Here is a 16645-nt window from a genome sequence, read left to right as displayed (position 1 = left end):
ACCCAGCTATATCTTGTACTCTAGTGCAGCTACCAAGTCTCCACAATCTCAGCACACAAAAATTAAATTAAAATTGGATCACTTAGTATCCAGATAAGTTGTTACTTTAGTCCACATCAAGCCGTTTCCCTGCCAATGTGCTTTCCACTGGTTAACAAGATGTTGTTGCAGGAAAAGGCATAACTGTGGAACAGATGGAACAGACATTTCCTCTCTAATATATCATTGATGATCAATTCATCTTCTTTACCATTGTTGCATCTTACAGTCAAGGACCTCTTCAAGAGTGTATGTGAAGCAAAGTTTTGGAACTCATGTGTGATTATTGTTCTTTTGAGGACAATATTTGGTTTCTTATTAGTGAACTTGATTAATGACATATTATGAATTCAGGCTTTATGGACACTGATTCCATGTTGTTTGCACTTTTAGAAGAAAATTGAAAAAAATTAAAATTTGTTTTGTTGGATTAATTTCTGAAAATGAAGCAGGTGAAATTGAGGATCTTCAGCTACTTTCCTTGGATTCTAATTTCATCAAAGTTTATTTATTTTGTAACTTGTAAATTTTCTAGTTAGATAAATGTATATTAAAAGATTCTATTCTGCCTTTATGTCCTGTGATGGCTGGATAGAAGCCTAATCAGAAACAACTGACCACAAGGGGTGATCCTTTGAAGTGAAATGGACACTATAAGAAACAATGACCTGATCAGCTCTTGTCCTGACTCTTGATGTACAATGTAATACTTTATCCTTTTTGTATTTTTTTATTGTTGTTCTAGTACTAGTGGTTGAACTCTGTAATTAACACACAATTATTCTTAGGTGTTTAAATTTTAACTGAAAAGTGATCCCTGTTAACTATAAGAGTGGGAAAAAGAGAGGGAGGAGATGTACAATTTGGGACATGCTCAATCGGACTTGTGCCAAATGGTGGAGTTAGAAATGTGCCAGGGGATTCCAATACAATCCCATCAAGGTGGCATGTACCAATGCCATCTCACTAGTCCAAGTGATCAATTTCAGTTCACAATTGATGACTCTGATAGGTCTAAGAGTCAAAGGGATCATACAAACAAGACTAGTGTCTGCTAATACTAACTGATAGAATCAAAAAGGAGAGAAAGATCCAACATGGGAAGTGGGATACACAGCAGACTCATAGAATGGCAGATGTCCTAAACAGCACTCTGGCCTCAGAATCAGCCCTTAAGGCATTCGGATCTGGCTGAAGAGCCCATGAGAGTATTGTAGGCATGGAAAGCCAAGACACCATGGAAAAGAAAAAAAAGAAGAGGACCTAAATGAAAGATCTCTGTGAGTGAGATCCCAGTGGAAAGAATAGGGCCATCAAAGATGGAGGTACCTTTCTCCGAAGGGAGGAGAGAACTTCCACTTTGACTATGACCCTATTGGAATAAGATCAAAGTCGGCAAACCCTAAAGGCTTCCATAGCCTCGGCAACTCATGACTAGAGCCTAGGGAGATTACTGACGCCATAAACAAGAGTGTCAAATTGTTAAGTCAGCAACAGGAGTCACTGTGTACTTGCATCTCATGTGGGATCTGTCCTTAATGTGTTGTCCAATGTGAAGTGATGCTATAACTAGTACTGAAACAGTATTTTTACACTTTGTGTTTCTGTGTGGGTGCAAACTGATGAAATCTTTACTAATTATATACAGAATTGATCTTCTGTATATAAAGATAATTGGAAATGAAAAAAAAAAACCTGGTGTTAAATTGGAAATGGCATAGAAAATTAATTTTTAAAAAATATCATGTAGGATCTCTGTCTTTAATGTGCTGTATACTGTTATTTAATGCTATAACTAGTACTCCAACAGTATTTTTTCACTTTGTGTTGCTATATGGGGGCAAACTGTTGAAATCTTTACTTAATATATACTAAACTGATCTTCTGTATATAAAGAGAATTGAAAATGAATCTTGATGTGAATGGAAGGGGAGAGGGAGCGGGAAAGGGGAGGGTTGCGGGTGGGAGGGAAGTTATGGTGGGGGGAAGCCATTGTAATCCATAAGCTGTACTTTGGAAATTTATACTCATTAAATAAAAGTTTAATAAAAAAAGTTTATTTTCTAAAGTAGCCATTTAAAACAGTTGAACAACCTATAATACACACACAAACACTCAGACATGCACACACAAAATGTATATACAATGAATGCCATAGGCAGTTTGTAAAAGAATAATGGAAACTCTGCCTTTATATTAGATTGTTTGAAGCAAGTACCTGAAATACTGTACCGAAAATGGCGATTGAAATGTGTGTGTGTGTGTTACACATATGTGTGTACATATAATTGACATGCTTAGAGTTACATGGGGTATACCCTACAGCCATAGATCAGATTTCCTCATATTCTTCATGTAAGAAATAGCATTCATGATATGGAATTCTCATGCTATCCTTTATTTTTTTAAGAGTTTTATTTATTTATTTTAAAGACACAGTTACACAGAGAGAGAAGGAGAGGCAGAGGGAGAGAGAGAGGTCTTCCATCTGCTGTTTCATTCCGCAGTTGGCTATATTGGCCGGAGCTGGGCCAATCTGAAGTCAGGAGCCAGGAACTTCTTCTGGGTCTTCCATGTGGGTGCAAGGGCCCAAGGACTTGGGCCATCTTCTGCTTTTCCAGACCATAGCAGGGAGCTGGAATGGAAGTGGAACAGCTGCCTACTTCGAACTAGTGCCCATATAGGATACCAGCACTACAGGCAGTGGCTTTACCTGCTATGCCACAGCACCGGCCCACATACTATCCTTCAAGTTCTCTTAATTCCTCACATTTCAGGATAGCATTTCTTCCTTCAGGCTTCTATATTTATGATAAAAAAAGTCACTCCCTGTTCCTAAACTCTGTGGCCTGTGCAGGCAGTCCACGGGATCATCCTCAGTGATCCTTGTCCCACAAGGGGTCTACAAGCTGCCTTCTATGTGCTGGCCCTAGATTTGGGCAAGGCACCATCAACATCTAGCCTTTGGTAACACTTCTGTTCCTTCACCCCTTAGATTTTCTAAATCAATATCTAAACTTTTAATTTTATATCTTTATATTGTATTCTATCAATCTTGGAATTGATTGCAATTTTTCTTTGTAATTTGAATTATTCTTCTTTCCAGCAGTTAATTCCCTCTCTTTATTTATAGAGAAATCTACTCCTCATTTTGGCCTTGAGAAATGTTACTGTCTCCCTTTGTGTTTTTGCTCTTTGAGAAGAGCTGACTCTCATGGTGTTCGTTCAGTCTATATTTGATTGAATGCATTTTCAGTTCAATTTCATTCATTTAGAGAGATTGGGGCACACTAACATAATGCATGTTGTGAAGACAATTCACCTTGCTATGACTGGGCAGTGAACATTTTAAGTGTTTACAAATCAGTTATTTTATTGGAAAAATTTATCTTTCAGATTCCCATATTGACTTTGGTAGATGAATATTCTCTGAAAGTGAATCTTTGTGGCTTTTGTTGATCTTTCAGATGGGATATATGATGGATTAGTTTTTGTAAAATATTATTTATTTATTTGAAAGAGTTATAGAGAGGGAGGGGAGGAAGGGAGAGAGGGAAAGAGGGAAAAAGAGAAAGAGGGGATGAGAGAGAGAGAGAGAGAGAGAAAGGTAAAGTAGGTTTTTCATATGCCGGTGCACTACCCAAGTGGCTGCAATGGCCAGCGCTAAGCCAGGCCAGAGGCAGGAACCAGGAGCTTCAGCGAGGTCTCCCATGTGGGTGGCAGGGACCCAAGGACTTGGGCCATCTTCCACTGCTTTTCCCAGGCCATCCCCAGGGAGCTTTATTGAATTGGTGCTCATATGAGATGCTACTGTTGCAAGTGGTGGCTTTATCTGCTACCCCATAATGCCAGCCCTTTTGAAGGGTTATTTTTATTGTTAACAATAAAACTATTCAATAATATTGGAATCAGATTTGGGAGAAAGGCATACAGCCTGACTCAAATTATGATTAGAAAAGAAAGCTGTGATTTTCTTTCAATTCAGACAAATAAGTTTTCCCTTCAACTAAAGCTTATTTTTTTTCAACTGAAGGATTTGATTTGATCAATTAATTTTTTAAAAAAATTTGGAACCATTTGTGAAATGGAGCTATTGCCCTTGAACCTAGGTTATGTGACAGTTTTAAAATACTTCATTAAATTAATTTTCATTTTCATTGAGTTTAGGGTGTGTGTCCACTCTTCTTGATTTTGGGCAGATGTGTGTCCACTTCAACCAATGGAATATAGCAGAGGGTGCACCATAAAAAAGGTAACACTACTGTGTCCTGTTCTCTGGAACACTGGCTCTTGAGGCTATAAGCTTACTAAGGTAAAAAGCCTGGCTACCCTGGAGCCACCAGACTCTGTGGCTCTCAAGTACCGTGAGATTGTGGTTGATAGCCTTGCAGTCCATCCCAATCTAGGCTGTGGTATTCCATTCACATCCACTTGAGCCATCACAGGTATATGAGTCTTCTCAGTTGAGCCCCCAAATATGACAGTGCAGAGACAAGTTGTCCCTGCTTTCTATGCCTGAATTCTTAAGAGTCACAAGAATCCCTGGGCAAAATGGGTGTTTAAAAAAATTCTGTTGGGGCTGGTGCTGTAGCTCACTTGGCTAATCCTCTGCCTGTGGCACTAGCATCCCATATGGGTGCCAGTTCTAGTCCCAGTTGCTCTTCTTCCAGTTCAGCTCTCTGCTGCAGCCCAGGAGGGCAGTGGAGGATGGCCCAAGTGCTTGGGCCCTGCACCTGCATGGGAGACCAGAAGGAAGCACCTGGCTCCTGGCTTCAGGTCGGCATAGCTCCAGCTGTGGTGGCCATTTTTGGGGGGTGAACCAACAGAAGGAAGACCTTTCTTTCTGTCTCTCTCTCTCACTGTCTATAACTCTACCTGTCAAATAAGTTTTAAAAAAATCTGTTGAATTTTTGAATGATTAGTTCAACAGCAGTAGATGACCAGAACAAAATTAGGCTCGAGTGAAGGACCTATGGAATTTTGAAAATCATCAACCCGAAGACTGCATATGATCTATGACAAACATCAGAAAAACAGGGCTAATAGGATTAGCCTCTTGCAAATTAGCCATAAACTGCTTATGTAACCTGGGAGACATATTTCAAATATTTCAAAATGTTGATTCTTAATACTAAATATTCCTTTAAAATAGTAGTATGGTTCTAAAAGACCTTTGATGAAAAAGTTCAACATTTAAAATTATTTCCTGTGTTCTGAGCTGATGTTGGACAAAACTCTGTGAATGGGTGTCTTTCAGGATTCCTCTTGCATTAGTGGAATTTTCCCAGTTGTTATTGGCTCCATGTTTCAATGTCAATAGTAGTGATCTGTTAAAGTTGTCTATGAATCCATTCACATTGCAGAAAAATGATACTGTATTTATAGCTTCTGCTTAGATTTTAATATTTGGAAGAATTCAGTGACATTTTCATAGTGAAATGACAAGAGGACAATAAAGTGTAGATGCGGAAAGAGTTCAAATGCATTTAATTTCCATTTATGACATTAGCATGTCACACTGGAGGATGGTAAGCCAATTAATTAAAGTCAAGAAAAGCAAAAGCTAGATAGTATCTGAAGCCAAGCAAGACTGGAGACCCAAAGCTCTTCATTTGCTTTCCTTTCCCCCTTTGGATGACACATAAAGTCTCCCTTCTTAATTAACATAACAGTAAATGTTATTCCTGAAAATCCAGAAGGGGACCAATGAGGGGCCTTTGGACTATGCCTATATTGCATTTACCTAATGCCAAGGCACTTTTGCAAAGGGAGGAGAAGCATGAACTAAGGCTGTTGATCTGGAAGGTGTAAAGTGGATTGCCTGTAATATGTTACCTTGCTACAGGAACGTATTATTTTAAGATAGTCTTTTCAATTTTGTATTTTAGATTTCTGATGGTATTTTATCTCAGTGTTTCTTCAATTGTGTGTGTAGACATCACTTTGGGATCATGGTAAAACATAGATTTTGGTAGAGTAGATTGGGGGTGTAGATCTGCTATGCCACAGATTCTGCATTTTAGTGAACTCAGGATGATGCCCAGAGGACCAGGGATTTAATAAGTCATTGCTGGGCCTTGCAGACTGACGTGGCATCCTGGCCTTAACTCAGACTTTTGTGAAAGCAATAGATTATGGTATAAATATGACACCTGTAGGTAATGCTTAAATTAATCAGATCAGTGAGTACTCAGACTTAGTCTGATTATCCCTATGTGCTTCTACAACTTTCTCATAAGGAATCTACTCATGAAAATGACATTTCTCCTGAAAATGTGAGTGTTAATATGCTCCAGGTGGGTATAGGATATTGTATTTTATACAATTCAAGATAGTATATCCATGCAGACAGAATTTAAAAGTTTTTTGATGACCTTTCTCCTAAACCCAAGTAGAATCAAGATTAATTAATTCTTCCCAGGTTATTAAAAATTGATTGTGTCTTAATAATTGTATTCTGGAAGTGAAGCTATTCAGTGCATAGTTTTATTATTATGGTTTAAGAAAACACAATTATTTGGGGATTGGTGCATTGTGGCGCAGTGGGTTAAGCTACCACTTGTGACACTAGCATCCCATATTGGTGCACCTGTTCAAGTCCCAGCTGCCCCACTTTAGACCTGTAGGTCCCTGCTAATGCTCCTGGGAATGCAGTGGAAGGTGGCCAAAGTACTTGTGCTTCTGCCACCCACATGGGCAATCCAGATGGATTTCTAGGCTTTTGGCTTCCTCCTGGACTAACCCCAACCATTGTGGCTATTTGGGGCAGTGAACCTACAGATGGAAGATCACTCTCTCTCTCTCTCATTCTACCTTTCAAATAAATAAAAAATAAATCTTAAAAGATTATTTCATTTCTTTGAAAGAACAGAAGTCTCCCTCCCACTTGTTTACTCCCCAAATGTCTACAATGGCTAGAGCAAGCAATTGGAATCAGTTCAGGTAACTCACATGGGTGACAGGAACCCAAATACTTGATTTATTCCCTGCTGTATCCAGGGTGAGCATTAGTATGAAGCTGGAATTGGGAGTGGAAGTGGAACTCAAACTGAAGCACTATGATATGGAATGTGGACATGCCAAATAGTGTCTTAAGCGCCATGCCAAATGCCTGTCTCCAGACAGTTTGAGAATTTTATTCCCAAAGAGAATTTAAAGTAGCAGATACAATCCTTGGATACATTACCAAAGAAATATTCTCCCAAGAAAATCTTCCAATGTAGTAGAACTATTAGTATGCAAAATGTCCATAGGTTATATAAATAGGTCTCTGAACTAGTTTTATTTTCTCCTTCAAGAAAGATAAGCTGTTAACAATTTTATTAATATAATGTGAATGGGTAGCATTTGAAAAATAATAGTATTTCAAAGACATTTTTAAATGAAAAACCATGAATAAAGAAATGTGAGGGTTTTGATAATCTGAGTCTCAGGAAAATTAGTATGCATAACAACAAAATAAGTGTTTTTCATTTCCTGTTTTCCCAGAATCTACGCATACTTGCACTATATCATATGAATAATTTTATAAAGAGAAGATGGAAAGAGAGTGATTAAAAAATTAAAATGTCTGAAATATTTGGAGTGTTGAGCAACAAATGAGTTCCACAGATAACCTGCTGTCTGAAATCATCCCATGTCGTTAGGCAAGCCTCTAATTAGTAGTTACAGATGTTTCTGATGTCTTTGAACTCTCTTTCAGAGACACAGTTACGGCCCATTAATAATGTACCTGTAGATGGAAGTATTTTAGATAGTTATCTGTGTAGTGTCACAAGAGGGGGATAGGGATAAATTGGTTTGAGAACTGATCCTGCATTACCTCTCCAGCTGTGACTGGAACACTAATCTCACACTTCATAACAGAAAAGAGAATGGAAATAATAGGACTCGCAATAGGTTACTACACAGGATGGTGATGACCATGGAATCATCTCGGATGGGTGTCGCCCCTAACATTGCCCCTGCAGCAGGTGGCAGAGGGATTAATGAGATAATGTACTTGGGGACTTTGAGCTCTTTGGGGAAAGAGGCTGTGCAAACATGAAGCTTTAGGTTATTGTTATGAATTTTCCTCTAACCTGTGATTTTTCCACATTATGCAGCCTAGTCGATTACCCACCTGTGTCCTGTTAATGCTGCCATGATTTTATTTCTCATTTTTAAAGTTTATGCTTCTAATTGAGAGACATTGATGTTTCTAGATTCATCCTGGCAGATTAATACCCAGCAAGAGAGACTTGCTGTCAATGGGCATTTTGAATTTTGTGTTTAAAATTGCCTTTGATGGCAAGGATGCCAAATTACACACTTCACTAAAGCTGTTTTGTGCTTCCTTGCAAGCTATGTGATGGAAAACTGCAGATGTTTCATATCATATTTTACTGGGTCTGTTTGGTAAGTGAAATCTTAAATAAATTAGACTTCTTTGAAATTCATCTTCTGATGCCACTTAGAGTACATTAAGAGAAAATTTTAAAAAATAAGAATCAGTATATCTGAAATTTAGCTTCTAGAAAAGTCAGGCTTTCAAGTCAGATTATGTTCTGGAATTCTTTCGGATGCAGAACATTCTAATACAGAGGCGGAGTACATTACAGAGTCGGGCTGTGTCAGGCATTAATGGAGCCAGGCTGCCACCTCAGGCGTGCAGTTCCAGGAAAGGCGCACAGAGCGGATGAATCGGTCTGGAAGTTCTCAGGAGACCACGTGCTGTCTGGAGTCTTCAGTGACTTCTAATGGGAAAACCTGCCAGCGTCATGAGTTTCTTCGGCTAGTGTTTCAGTGGATAATGATCTGAAAATGTTCTAGTAGTAGTTTCACAATAAAGTACACGTACTATATACTTTTTGATGAGATGTGGCAAGCATAGCTCTCACAAATTTCTGCCTTTGTGGAAAAGTGAAAGGAATGGAGAAAGAAGGAAGAATAAATACCTGGAATTGTCACATGTAGATTCCAGAATTTATGAAATGTGAAGTGTCCTATGTCATATGCTTTTACCTACATTTGCCTTTTGACTGAAGATAGGGGCTCCTGGCTCCAGCTTCCTGCTAAGGCAGATCCTGGGGGGCAGCAGGGTGGCTGCCACCCACTTGGAGACCTAGACTGAACTCTAGAAAGAGGATGTTCTTTCCCTCTTAGAACAGGAAAACACATAGGCATGGCATTCATGTTTAGCATTACAAAGAGGAGGGACATGCATTTTCTTCTTGAATTAAAGAATCAAACTGATTCTCTAAAGCTACCTTAGATTCAATGCATCTGGCAATTTTGATCCAAGAAATCCCTCTAGAGGGTTATTGACTTTTTCAAAGTTGACTTGAGAATCCAACAACAAAGACATCTCTAGGATTAAAAGTTTGCGTACACTTCCATATCTTTCTACCCCTTCGCATACCCCACTCCAAGCTTGGGAAAATATTTCAGCTTTGAGAGAGTAAAGGTTTATTAATGTCCTCAAATGTTTGCAGCCAATAAGTATTTGATGAAGAGAACATTAAAACTTTTCCTCTCTACCATCATTTTTCTTGATTAAAGACTATTGGGAAATTGTTAAATGTAAATATGAGAAATAAATGTTCAAGTGATGAAAATGTTTCAAAATTGAGATGAGAAACTGGTCTGTAGGAAACATAATTTTCATGTTAGAAGCTCTTGCTGTTATGAAGTATGTCTAAAACAAAGGAAGGAAATAGTTGGCAGCACATTCTTGGGCCTAGAGGACAAAGCTTCTAAATGTAGACTTGGCAAAGAGAAAGCACATGTGTGCAAAAATAATGTTCTTGATGTAGTCTATTGTGCCACAGATGTGCCTTCAAAATGAAGTCAAGCTAAGATGTATAGTCTGATACCAATCATGTTTAAATGCAGAAACCGATACCTATGCATGAAGTTGTAGACATTGCACAGAAAAAAAAAAAAAACAAAAAACAACCCTCATGTAAGTGAAACACACCAGAATTGAACTTTCCAGTGTAGCTGCCTCTGCAGCTCTGCAGCTTCCGGCAAGGTAGTAGAGTTGTAGCTATGAAATAAACATGAAAGGGACATTTTCACTTTTAATTCTACTTCTGTGTGACTTTAACTTTTTAGTGATAATGATACTTTAAATAGAAATGTATTTCTATTTAAACAATAAGAAGGATGTATGTGTCTTATTACTTTTGCTTGTGAGAAATCAATGAGTGTTACTAAGCAAAGACATGGCATGTATTTCATTTTATAGGAGAACATTATAATATTTTAAGAAGATAAAAGTATAATTATTTATATTTTGGAATTTCATAGCTGAAAATGCAATAAAGAAACTATCATGTATCATACTCTCTCTAAACTATTTCCTGTCTTATTTAAAACCCCAAATATTTCAGTTACTTACCTACATCTAATATCCATCTAAACTATCTACTACCTATACTGCAAAACAATAACAACTAAGTGGCGTAAAGCAGCTGTACTTTGTTATTTAATATGATTCTGTGGGTTGACTGGACAGTTCTTCTCCACATGCTGTCAGCTGAGATCACTCATGTGTCTACATTCAACCCACAGGGGTAGGTTGGAAAGAAGGCTGTCTCACCTGGGAGACTTGAGGCTGTCTCAAGGCTGGGACTGGCTGTTGGCTGTAGGATATTGAGTCTTTTCCATCTGTTCTCTTTCTCTACATAGTGTATCTCCTGAAGGCCCTCTTCAAGGGGTCTCTGTCTCCAGCAGGGTAGCCTGACTTCCTTACAGCAGGGGGCAGTGCATTACCTTGGAAATGGCAGAAGGTCCCTGAGTAGTCAGCTTTTTACCACTCTAACAAAACACTTGGAAGATGCTACTTATGAAGGAAAGAGGTATATTTTGGCTTATGGTTTTGGAGATTAAAAAAGTTGGGTGGACCTCACTGGTTCAGCCAACTAGAGGAGGCAAAGGATGTCAATGGCAGAGCTTGTGTTGGGGATGATCACCCGATGAGCCAGGAAGCCCAGGGAACAGCTGGGCCCAACTCAGGCCTTATAACCAACCCTCTTACAAGAACTATCTTCTAGTGGCCTCCCACTAATTCTACCTCCTAGGCACCCTAATTGGAGTAAGTCTCCAATCCCCTAATATCCATCAGCTTGTGACTTTGGAAGTTATCCTATTTAAACCATAAGAATTCCCTCTACTGACTTGTATTCCATCGTTCAAAACAAGAGAGAGGACCGTACAGAGTCAAAGAGTAGAGTGGGGGCATCGTGTTCAAACAGGGATAAAAACTGTTGGTGATCTCCTTGGGAATCATCTGCCACATCCTATCACCCTTGCTTTGCAGGGGCAACCTGGATTATGACTCCTGTTGAATGTATTTATGATAGCAAACTATATATTAGTTAGGTAACACAACCTGTTGTGATGAGGTCAGAGTAGAATCTCAGAGGCTTAACATAACCGGTTTATTTCTTGCTTACATAGCAGTCTACATGTTCTGAGTCAGGCAGCTCTTATTCAATTAATAGTTCAGCAATTCAGCCTCCTTTTGTCTTATCACTCTTTTATCTTCAATGCTTGGCTCCCAAATCTGCTGTGCTATGGACATGAAAAGGTAAAGAGCATGGAGAGTCACAGGGAGAGATTTTTATAGGCCAGATGTGGCAATGATTGCCCTGCATTGCTACTGACATTTTCCTGACTTGCACATTGCCACACTCGGGTGCATGGGAGGCTGGGAAATGTAGTCTGGTGGTTGTGTGCCCAGAAAAAGAAGAAAGGATTTTGGTGATTAGCATTCTCTGCCACAAACTGCCACCCCATCACCTTCCCCACAACACTCCAAAAAAAAAAATAGAGAAATAAAATATCTTTGATATCAGTTATATAGGCCCCTCTCTGAGTTTATTCACTTAAGAAACTTAGTCTTTTAATTGGGATTTTAAAATAAATTGAAATATTGAACTGAAATAAATTTGGACTAAGTCAGCTTCCACACTAGGTGATAAATATGTTCCAAAGTGGGGTCCATATATGGTGAAGTATAACCAAGCTGGATGTACAAGCAGATTGTAATCTAACCTAGGCATATACCCTCATAACCAAGCAACTGAGTGTCGGCCAATCATAGTAGCTGAGCCTCCAGTAAATAGGGCCTGAAAACTTCCAGTACATGGCCATATGAGGAACATGCCAACTACAGCTAATCAAGGTGTTTCTGTGTGTCACTTCCTTTTCTCTGTGTATACATGGGAGCTATGCATATGCTGGGGTGACATATTCTAAATCATCTTTGAACCATCTTTAGAGTGGAGTGCCGCCTGGTTTTGGAATCTTGCTGCTCAAGTAAACTTTATTGATTGTACTGGCCTCAGTTTTTATTTTAATAGAACTTTTTTGTTTTGTTTTGCCTTAGGAGGTCAAGATGCTTTTTGTGTATTAGATGTTGGGACTGTTAGTAGAATGGTATTGAATTGAATAAAAAGCCACTAAATGGAAATCTGAATTTGCCAAACATAAGTTAGGGTATAATTATAGGCAAGAAATAAAAGATTTTTCTTGCTTCCTTTATATATTTATACAGTGACTTGAAAGTATGATTGTTTGTAGAAGTGGATCTTCCCAAATTTTCTTTTGTGTGAAGTATACATATAGGTCATAATATCTGAACAGCAGGTGTTAAAGTAGGGTTAGATGTGAAGAGATTTATGAAGGGAAATACCACTGAGGGAACATGAGGAGAGAGGTGGAAGAAACTGGAAGAACTTTCAGCCTTAAAGCCAATATAAAAGAAGAGAGGGAGACTGGGATAAAGAGAGGAAGGGTGGTCTGAGGAAGCAGTGCAGTTAAGATGGTTCCCGCAAGGTTGACAGCAAGTCCTCCAGCTGTTACCGCTTTAAAATTAGGACAGGCTGCTCCATTCTGGATAGTCACTTTACCAAGGAGGTGAAAGTTAATATAAGCAAGCAGGTTTATTTCAAGAAGTCATCAGTCTTGGGGAAATAGTGCATTCTTTGATCCCAAATATGCCTTTCCTGATTTGCAAGTTAACAGAGGACTTTTTAAAGGAGAACATGGGATTTGTGGGAAGAGGTCAGGTAGGTTTCTAGGTCAGTGAAGCCATTTGAGTGGCAGCTCCTTTGATATGAAACTTGGCTTGTGGTGGCCATAAATTCCTCCCTTACCTGGGGTCTGCTGTTTCAGGACCATCTCCCTGTAGCTGCAGGATTAACAGTTAGCTTCTGTTAATTAGCATCCCAAGGTTAGAATGTAAAAGGAGAAAGGGAAGAACAGTGTGGCTACACAGCCGGAGTCCTGCCATCAGCAACTCTTGCATCTTACAGGAATGGGTTCAGTCAGTGGCTGGGAGACGTCTGTGAAAAGCACGGCCCAATCATAAACATTGCAGGATTTCAGAAAGCAGCAGCTGGGGCTGTTGGCCAATTATGCTTCCAACAGTAGGATATCTGAGAGGTGCATTTTCATGGTTGCTATAGTATGTTTCTTTCATGTGGTATAATTAGAAATTAGAGTGCTATAAAAATAACTGGTTAGCAGTTATTATAACAGACATTTATATTCATTTACTTCTTATCTACTCTACTGATCGTACCGCAGCACTAATTTGAAAAATCCCAGTCGAATGTGATTAATTTTTGTTTTCAACCTAGAAACCTGCTTCTGTGCTGTCAGTGCCATATAGGAGAATATCCGATGTTTGCCTCACTTTAAAAGTAACCAGGAAAAACACCAGAAATTCACATCTCAGGAGGAGTCAGTTGTACCCATCTACTTTCCTCTGAACTGCTTTCAACTCCATTATCCTGCTAGGTAAGATAAATATTGTTTCTCAGACTAAGCTTCAGCTCTACCTCCCTTTGCATCCCTTGTATTTTTGCTTATGTGTTTCATCACAGCAGGATGCTGGCAGTAGCAAACATTTTCAAAAATAAATAGTAGTTTCTTAACAGAAATAATTAGCAGGCTATGGAAAATGAAACTAGATTTTTGAGCAAAGACTTTTCAGTAGTACATGCAAAAATGCTCTGTGACACTGGATTAATATACTATTTTCTTTTGAATTATTTTGGAAGAAAGAGGTTATTGGGAAAGGAGAATTCAAACTGCTGTGCCCTTGAGTTGCAATCATATTCAGTTATATTCTAATTCATGCTGAGCAAAAGAGTGAGCTTGAAATTAAAGAGTAGTGTAGAAACAGTTTTGTTTATGTCTACCTTAAAAAGGATGTTGCTTTTTTGTGTTTTTCCTTTAAACTACTGGGTGTGTTTATGTAGACATGGTCCCTGTTCTCAGTGCCAAATCAAACTATCAAGGACAAGGTTTGAGAGTAAAGGAAAAAGAAAGTTTGACCTGTTACGTATGAGGGGGTGGTGGACCTCCAAGAACTACTGTCCTCCTGACTGAGGTATTTGAAGGTTTTAAGTGAGTAAAGAATAAGAAGGACAAAGGATAGGAGCAGGTGCATGTTGGCTCTGGTCAACACATAACCAGGGGCTTTTAGGAGTCACAGTGGTTTTATGGTCCAGTTACATGCTCAGCTTGTATCCAAGTTTCTGGTTGGTCAGCAATGCCATACTCTTTGGGGAATGTTTATGATGGACAAGTAGGGTTCAGTGCTTTCTGCCCTGGGCCTAAAATTCCCTTTCCTAAACCTGGGATTCCCCTAAACACAATCCCCTTGAGATAACACTGGCCACTGAGGTGTTCTCTGTTGGAGAAGCAAATGATCTCATGAGTCCGCTGATTAGAATATCTTAGGGCCATCTATACTACCCCCTTAATTCGGAGAGTTAAGTCAGATAGGTTGGCTAGGAGATGGGGGCCTGCTGGTATCTAGCATCTGCATTAAGGCACTGTCTGAGGTCTTGGTTTCAGATGGATCGAGGTAATGATCATAATCTAATCAAATGAAAAGTCTTTTTTTTTGTGATTGGAACTTTAGACAAGTATGTAAATAATTACAGTGCAAGCTTTCTGGGAAGTTGCACTGTATGCTCAACTCAGTTCTCTGTAGCTGTGAAACTGAGCTGTCTTTCCGAATTGAATGTGCTGGTTCTGTCATCTGTAATCTTTTATGTGGAAGAAAAGCCCAGTGCATTTAGTAATTTTAGAGAATTTGAAGGAGCTCAGCTTGCCTGCTGTTATTACTTATCTTCTCGGGTACCCTTGTGCTCATGATAGAGCCAATAAATGGATTTAGTGGGAACACACTTATCGGCAGTAGGGAAAAATAACCCATTTAAAATTTCAGATGTAAAAGCTGTCATTGTATGTGAAGAATAAAATATTTTGGTAAAAGTGGGGAGGAAATGTAAGAAAAACAATCATTGTTTCACAATAAAAGATGCAGGATTCCATGAAGTATTTGGGAAGGGAGATAATATAAAATGTCAAATGCAATAATGCTACAATATATTCATCTGATAATTCAGCCTTGCATTTGCCTGCTTCTCTAAGTCCTGGGAAGACAGCAGGGAACAATTCACAAGACCAAAGTTATCAGGAAGAAAAAATAGCTTATTCCTTATAGTCACACATTTGGCTCATCCTAACTACACCGAATTCCTGAAAAAGTCAAGATGATCCTGGAAACAGCTATAGGCATCATTTTGAAGACTCTGCACTAGACATTGTGTATGGATGGCAGTTTTCACGGTGAATCGATCCTTCGTGCTGGTTGAGGAGACTGAGGCTTAGAGAGGTCCGAGGTTGTCACTAGTTCTTTTTGTCTTCAGAGAACAACATGGCTACTACTGTTCTTTACATTTTTGAAGAATGTGCTTTGGTGTACTTCTACTCGTTTGCTTGGAGAGATAATTCAAGCATCTTCAATACGTTGCTAGCCCAGTACTCTGTGTCTACAACTGATCGCAGTAAACACTGCCTTGATTGTGGTTGTTGAAGACTCAGTGCTCTTACATGCATTTCGAATGAACTCTGCCTGTCTCTGAATGGGACTCAGTAAGTGTGGCAAGTCCTGGGTGTGCTCTGCACCGTCATCCTGCCTGGCTCTGTGGCAGGTGGTGTAGAGAAGGGCAAGCTCTGAGGCTCTGTGGGGAGCCTTTTCTAGTTTCTCATCAAGATGTAACTTAGAGAAGACAGGCAAACGGAATGTGAGAACGCTGGTTATGTAGTGGGAAAACAGCTGGGACTTCCATATTTTAATGTAAACATTTGAACTGTTTGAAAAAGTCACCCAAGTGACACTGAGCAAATTCCGCATAATATTTGGTTCTCTTTAGCTACAAAACTCAAGTCCGCTAACACCGTACCTGATCTCTGAGAACTCCTGGGGTAAATGTTCGTAGGACAACAGCAGAAATCCCTTTCACTTATTTGATTAGAGTTCCTTACCTACTACCTAGGGCCAGGCTTCTAGGGATGAAGGTTATTAAATAGCGAAAGTTACCTTTTTGTTCCAAAGATTTATTTGTTTATTTGATAGGCAGATTTACAGAGAGGGGAGAGAGTTCTTCCATCTTTTGGTTCACTCCCTACATGGCCACAACACCCAGGGCTGGGCCAGGCCAAAGACAGGAGCTTCATCCAGGTCTCCCATGTGAGTGCAGGATCCTAAGCACTTGGGCCATCTTATGCTGCCCACCACTTGGGCCATCTTATGCTGCCT

This window comes from Lepus europaeus, chromosome 2, assembly GCF_033115175.1.
Source record: "Lepus europaeus isolate LE1 chromosome 2, mLepTim1.pri, whole genome shotgun sequence".
Taxonomy (NCBI): domain Eukaryota; kingdom Metazoa; phylum Chordata; class Mammalia; order Lagomorpha; family Leporidae; genus Lepus; species Lepus europaeus.
The sequence above is the reverse complement of the archived record's forward strand: the minus strand, read 5'-3'. Positions refer to the sequence as shown.